At 34.4% G+C, this 7,947-nt stretch overlaps 2 pseudogenes; one reads left to right on the forward strand and one right to left on the reverse strand.

The window, feature by feature from the left end:
• Positions 1-375: 375 nt before the first annotated feature.
• On the forward strand, positions 376-491 carry LOC118612292 (annotated as a pseudogene).
• Positions 492-7,449: 6,958 nt separating this feature from the next.
• Positions 7,450-7,577, reverse strand: LOC118612056 (annotated as a pseudogene).
• Positions 7,578-7,947: the final 370 nt, after the last annotated feature.

Genomic DNA, 7,947 nt, shown 5'->3' on the forward strand with positions numbered 1-7,947 from the left:
ATGGCTAACTGGTCTCAAATTTAAAAACAGAGCCTAACAGCCATTGCTAAACAGGGGCCTTTCACACAAGCCTCACTTCAAAGAGAAGCCTGTAGTCAACTACCTATTGCATGAACTGAACTGCCTGTCTGCACTGTTTCTGCTATCTGAGCCAACCTTTATACAGCAGTTTCTGGAATTAAGTTTCAGCCAATAGGATTGAGACTTTCCCTATCTGATCAGAGCCGTACTATATCTTCATTAGCATCTTCACTGACCGTTCCGATCAATCAAGATAGTGTTTTTTGGAACATGGCTCTGTAGTGTAGCAGTTAGCACATCTGCTTTACACACAGAAGATCCTGAGTTCACCCCACAGTGGAGTTTCAGTCTATCGTCTATGGCCATGCCACCCTGAATAAGCCTGATGTCTGATCTTGGAAGCTAAGCAGGGTTGGTCCTGGTTAGTACTTGGATGGGAGACCACTTAGAAAGACCAGGTGCTGTAGGCATAGGTAATGATAATACATAAAAGAAGACAGTGCTTTTTGGACCAATCAAGCTGCAAGGATTGGGAGCCTTCATTTGCATAAGGACAGACCAGACCAGTCAAGGCACAGGAGCAAGAACGTCTCTCTATATAAGTCATATCCCCTCTAGCTCTGTGAACAAATTTCCTTTTCCAAAGAAGACTGAAGACTGAATTTCCCTGGCTAGAGTTAAAACATTGAAGACATCTTTCCAGACCAGAGCAGAGAGAATACAGAATGCTGCCTCATTTGAGGGCTGCCTTTCCCAGAAGCTCTAACTCACAGCTGTGCTGTATTATAATTGAACTTTAACACTATTGAGCCATGGTCTTCTGCAACCATGCTGTTTTGCAACTGAACTGTTTGCACTGAATGGTTTCCTCCTCCATGGCACCCCAAACTGGAGATTCCCGTCGATGTTCAATTGGTAACGATGACTACTGATTGATAACTTCTCACAAAAACTGACATATAGAGCAGACAAAAGACAAAATTTTAACAATACAATTAACATAGATGATCTAATGTTTATGTATGCAATCCTGCTCCTAAAAGTAAAATAATACATATTCTTTTAAACTCTGCATGAAACATTTTCAAAAATAGACTCCAGATTACTGGGCATACTTTAATAAATTTCAGTGATTGAGTGGTATGTTACACATCATGCTACTTATTAACAGCACAATTAAAATAAACAATAAGAAAAAATGATACCATATACATGCATGTTCATCAACAATAAAAGAATCAGATGGATATTATGAAATATTTAGACTGCACTTAAAATTAAAAAGAAAAAATACTAGTTGAAACTTATGGAAAACAGCTAAAATTGTGAAGTATAATTGAGCAATGAGCCATAGTTTACTTTGACCCCTCTAAATAGTTTATATTTTTAGCTCTTAAGATTTTTCTCTTACCATAGTAACCACACAATACCTGATACATAGGACTTTAATTCATAGAATGAGTCATTGTAGACATTTAGAACAAAGATAACAATGGGAAATATGAAAAAAAATGTATAAATCTTACAACATTTGGGAAAAAATATCCTTTAGTCTGTTATCTTTTTGTACGGGCAGAGGAAAGTAATAGAAACACATAGTGGAGGAGGAACACTTATGCAGAGCCTCATAATTGCTAATTATGTTAGAGTCACCTGTCCGTTGATGGATCACTGCTACTGTGAATGATAATAAATTTAAAATGACATCTTTACGAATCAGAGGAGATAATGATGACCAAAGCGTGAAGTGCCTGTTTTATAACTTGTGCCTGGTGGCATGAAACAAGTATGTTAAAAGTCTTAGAGAAAATACCCAATGCTGCTTCTCAATTTCACAGCCTCAAATTGTCACAAATGTTACACAACACAGAAAGTAAATATGCTCCTAATCTAACCAAGTGTTTGAGGTTCATATGAAAATAGAAAGTAAGACCTGCAAACCAATATATTTCAATAGTACTTACAGTAAGCATTAGGTGCACTATTTCATATATATGTATGTATACATGTATATATATATATAACAAAATATACCCTATATCATGAATATGTATGTGTGCATATATAGATATCTCCTCAAATTTTAGTCCAATTGGATCTACATTTCTTTTTAATGCTTAAAGGATACAAACAGAACACTACAGCGAATAGATTAGAGAGGAGGGGGAAAAAAAGCATAGATGATAGAGGCTTTGTTCATCCCTTTTGCGACCAAATCAAAGTTGTGAAAAACACTAAACAAACAGCAAGCAAAGTCTCCTGGGATCTAGATGAACAGAAGCACTATATCTAGAGAGACAAATAAAAAATCATCCTGCAATGGTAGAAAGTAGGAGAGGGCAAAGATGAGAGGCCGCCTGGTCCCTAACAGCTGAATGGGGCAAAGGCTGTGGAAGCAACAGCCGGCAGCTGCAGATGCCTCTTACAGGGGCTGTGTCTTCAACCGGACTTTCTTGTTGATGGACTTGTTCACTCTGAGCACCAGCTCTGGGAGGTCACCAGGGCTTTACAAGGGGACACTGAGTTGTCAGAGTGAAGGCAGGAGGCGAGACTTTCTCTGGGGCAGAAGGGTTGGTGGTATCCGCTGCTTTTATATTGAGCCCTTCCCACTCCCAGTGTACTGAAGCAGAGCCACCATAGCTGAAATGTCATCAAAATGGATAAGAGGTCACTCTGCCCAAAGGATTCCCTGAAACTGCAGCACCCCAACTTGTGGCCCCACCCAAGCCACATCCAGTTTTATCTTCAGCAAGTCTGGTGCTCCTTGCTGAGCCAACTCCAAACTCACACTGGGGGCAGCTGGCCTTGGTTTCTGGTGTAGTTTCTTGAGGCAACTATAAGTACAGAAACTGTAGGTTGCTTGCTGAATCTTAACAGGTGGCCCAGGAGGGGCACAGGGTAGGGCTAAACCTGGCCTGCAGCTGTACCCTCTCAGGACTGTGCCACTAGACACCTACTATACAAAGCCATGCTAATAAGACCAGGAGACTTAGGAGCTTGGCTTAGTACATAGAAATAGACACAGAAAGCAGTCAAAATGGGGAGATAAAGAAGCAGAAACCACATGAGAGAACAGAACAGAGATCCATGAATAATAGGGTCAAGCGATCTAACAGATAGAGTTCAAAGCACTGGTTATAAAGATGCTCAATGAACTTAGTGGAAGTTCAGTGATAACTTTAACAAAGAGATAAAAAAAAAAACATAAAAATGGAAATGAAAATTATAAAAGCGAATCAGTCAGAAATGAAGAACACATTATCTAAGATGAAGAGTATATTAGAGGGAATAAACATTGTGGATAAAGAAGAGGATCGAACCACTGATATAGAGGATGGGGAAGCCATGGACACCCAATCAGAATGGCAAGAGAAGAGAATCCCAGATTATAATAATATTTTAAAGAAGCTATGGGACAAAATTAAATGCAAAAATATCTGTGTCTTAGGGGTACCTGAAGGAGAATAAGAAGTTGAAGAGCTATTTGAAGAAATAACGATGGAAAACTTTCTTAACCTGGTGAAGGAAATAAACATACAACCCCAGAAAAAAGGGACCACCCATAAGACTGGCAGCTGAGGTCTCAAAAGAAATTTTGTAGGACAAAAGGGCTTGGCACAAAATATTTGATGTAACCAGGATCTATAACCAAGAATAATTTATTGAGTAAAGCTATCATTTAGAGTTGAAGGACAGATAAAGAGCTTACCAGACAAAAATAAGCTAAAAGAATTTATCAACACCAAGCTAGTATTATAGGAAATCTTGGAGAGACTTCTTTAAGAAGAAAAAATATTTATCAAAAATATGAATAAAGCATGGTAATAACTACATTCCTATCAACAAGTACCTCAAAATAGAAAATAATTAAGTCCTCCGACCAAAAGAAAGAGTGACTGGAAAGATAAGAAAACAAGACCCTTACATATGCTGCCTATGAGAGACTCACTTCAGATTAAAAAGACACACAGAGGCTAAAAGGAAGGGAATGGAAAAGATATTACCTTGATGGACCTAGAGGGTATTGCATTGAATGAAATGTCAGATAGAAAAAGACAAATATCACATGATTTCACATACATGTAGAATATGAAGGACAAAATAAATAACAACAGCAAAAACGGAAATAAACTCACAGATACAGAAAATATTTTGAGGGCTACTATATGGAAGGGGAGTTGGGGGGATTGTGAAATAGGCAAAGAGATTAAGAAATACAAATGGATATTTACAAAATAGACATGGAGATATAGAGTGTAGCATAAGAAAAATAGTTAACAACGTTGTGATAAATATGTAACAGGGAAGAGGAGTAATAGATTTAGTGGAGTGATCAATTTGTGAGTTATATAAATCTCTAACCACTATGCTGTACCACTGAAACTGATATATTATTGCATGCCAACTTTAATTGAAAAACAACTCATTAAATTGTACAGTATAAATACAAGTAACTGTCAATAAAATTTATTTCAATAAAACTGGAAAAAAATAATCCAGATTAGAAAATCTGGGTATATGTTCTGTAGGCATTAATTATTTTGTCATTGTTTTTATGAAAAACAACTTTTTTGTGTGTTGGTTTCTACATTCCCATATCCTTTCATGTTTATTAATTAATTAATTTTTATATAGAAACAGGGTCAGTAAGAAAAGAAATTTTTAGTTGTAGATTTATTAGTTTATAAATTGTTGCTGATGATGTTTTGGGAAGCTGAAGAGTCAATGCAGTTTGGATTGCTAGAATTGTATTTTTAACCAATTACTTTAAGCACATATATATATTTTTAATGTAATCCATTGCCTTCACATTTTTTTAATGTTATAGTCCATCATGTGGTACCCATAAAACTCTCATAATTTCTCCTGGTAAATATATGTCCAATAGTGTAGGCCAAGGAAAAGATACACATTATTTTTTATTAAAATAAATCCTATGATATCAATATATTTTCTGTAATCTTGAAAAAAATGTTACAGATCATGTCATTTATTTAATAACTTCTTACTTCTACATGGCAAGGGCTATGGTATAGTATTTAGGTGTTCCAAACAATGATTTTGTTGGACTAAATTAATGTAAACTTCATTAATTGGACACATAAAATATGTATCTTTTGAAAGTATTTAATGTGCTAACTTTCTTAATAATAGATAAAAGATTCTGTGTTTTAGCCATTTCCTAAGATTCTTATCTGAGAGAAGAAAGGGGTGAGATTATTACAAAATACAAGTTAGTGTCTTTTTGTATTACAATGAGGCATGGACCTTTTATATAATTAGTTTCAGGCAATAAAGGCATATTTTTGTGCTTTAAAACTGAAATAAATGTGCACTGTGAGATCCAGGAATTATAAAGAATCTTAAGAAGAAGCAATTTTCTGAAGCACAGTTTGAAGCTAGGTGTCATTACATTAACAGTTAGGAAATTACAGGGGCTAACACACCACGCTGGTATCACGACAGCCAACTGCAGTCAGAAATGTAATGGCTCGGCTTCAAGAACCTGAGCTGACCTGTAAATAAGAAGTTATACTGACTCTTGGCCCCGGGCATTGTTCCAAGCAGCATGATACTCTATAGGCAACAGCAATAATGGTAGTTTCATTTTGCGAGATCGAACCACAATACTTTCACCATCTTCAAACTTTATTTTCAAAGGAAGTAATACTATAAGACAAAACAAAACAAATACAACACAACACAAAACAACAAAAATATCTTTATCTGATCATTTAAATAGTGTAACTGTGAAGTATCTTGATTGTAAAGGCAGAAAAGTGTTATCTAGTTAATGCAGAACTACAAAATTTCTGAGGATCTGATCATTTAAATGATTCAAAGATTGGAATTATATCCTTAAGCAAGCTTGTTTCTCTTCGATATTATTAACAAGGCATTATGTTTGCTAACATAAAACTAGAACTACAACAAATATAATGAGGATAAATCTCAAATTATTTGGAGAGTATAAAGGCCAGGACAGATATAATTGTAGCTAGGAGTATAGGTTAAGTCACAGAGCCTAGGGGGCTCCCCTTTTTTCCAAAGTAGAGACATATGGTAGAAATTAGATTTCACATTCTTCAGCATATTGAAATTGAAACAAAAAATCAAGTCTATGTTTGAGGTCAGTCAACAGTAAACATTAAAAATAGAAGCAAGTAATGGAGTTGATATCCAATAAATTAAAACCCAGAGATCAAAGTAAAAAATTATGGGGAAAGGCAAGGATAGGTTTTTATAATATATGTGTTTATAGGAATTGTTTCGATAAATTTCAGAATGAATTGGTCAGTCTATGGCATCTATTTTCATTCTCACAGCCCATTCTTAATATTCCTTTATGTAAAAAGAAAATCGAGGTAGATATGACAATATCCTGACTGGATAGTATAACTCATCTACTTTATGATAGAATTTAAAGTTCATATCACTTTATTGCAAAACAAGAAATGGGTTTAAGATTATCTAAAATAAAACAAAACGATGATGCATAAGAGTTGTTTAGCTATAAAATTAAGCAGTATATCATGTACATTCGGTAGTGGTCCATTTTTAAAAAATCTGTTCTTGACTGCTTAAGGAAAAACAAAGATTGTCAGTTTGGATTTTAAAAACAAACATCCACCCAAAAAGCTAGGTCCAACTATATCTTATTTACAAGACACTCACTTCAGATACAAAAAAGCAACTAATTTGAAAGTAAAAGAATAACAAAGATGTACTATGAAAATAGAAACCAGAGAGTTCCAGTGGCTATACTAATATCAGATAAAATAGATATTAAAACAAAAATGTTACTGGGCCTAACATAAATATTTTATGACAAAAAGATTTATCTATCAGGAAGGTATCACAATTATAAGGATATATGCACCTGAAAACAGCTCTAAAATACATCAGGCAAAACAGAAAAAAGTTGAGGAAGAAAAAGACAATTCAACATAATAGAGAATTCAAAACTCACTTTCTGTAATGGATAAAACAATTAGACAAAATATCAGCAAGGATATGGAAGAATTTAAAAATAGTATAAACCAACTAGAATGAACAGATACCAACAGAATATTCCACTAGCGCAATACAAATTCTTTTCAAAAAATATGGAGCTGACTCCAAGACAGACACGTGTTCAGCTATAAAATAATATTTAGTAAATGATAATTAAAATCACAAAATATGTTTTATGATCACAAACGGATTGAAATTAGAAACCAATAACATAAAAATATTTAGGATATTAAAAATATGTGGATTTTTTAGAAACAAAAAATTGTTAAATAACTAGCAAGTATGGAAGAAATCACACAAAAAGTACAAAATACTGTATGATAAATAAGTAATATGTATGTATGTATGTATATATGTGTGTGTGTGTATATATATATATATATATATATATATATATATATATATCTCAAGACTATGAGATGCAGCTACGTACATGAACATGGGGAAATTAAAAGCTATAAATGCCTATATTAATAATGAAAATGTTAAACTGATAAGAGCAAATACTACACTTGATCTTAGCCAAAAGGCCAAGAAATAATAAGTAATAACAAGTGTTGGAGAAGTTCTGGGGAAAGGAACCCTCATACACTGCTGGTGGGAATCTAAATTGGTACAACCACTATGGAAAACAGTATGGAGGTTCCTCAAAAAATTAAGAATAGGATTACCATATCACCCAGCAATCCCTCTTCTGGGTATCTACCCCCCAAATTTGAAAACGTTTATTCATAAAGATATATGCACCCTGATGTTCATTGCAGCATTATTCACAGTGGTTAAGACATGGAAACAACTGAAGTGCCCTTCAATAGAGGGTTGAATAAAGAAGATGTGGTACATATGTACAATGGAATATTACTCAGCTATAAGAAAAGATGAAACACTGCTATTTGTGACAACATGGATGTA

Source organism: Rousettus aegyptiacus, unplaced genomic scaffold, assembly GCF_014176215.1.
Source record: "Rousettus aegyptiacus isolate mRouAeg1 unplaced genomic scaffold, mRouAeg1.p scaffold_m13_p_15, whole genome shotgun sequence".
Classification (NCBI taxonomy): domain Eukaryota; kingdom Metazoa; phylum Chordata; class Mammalia; order Chiroptera; family Pteropodidae; genus Rousettus; species Rousettus aegyptiacus.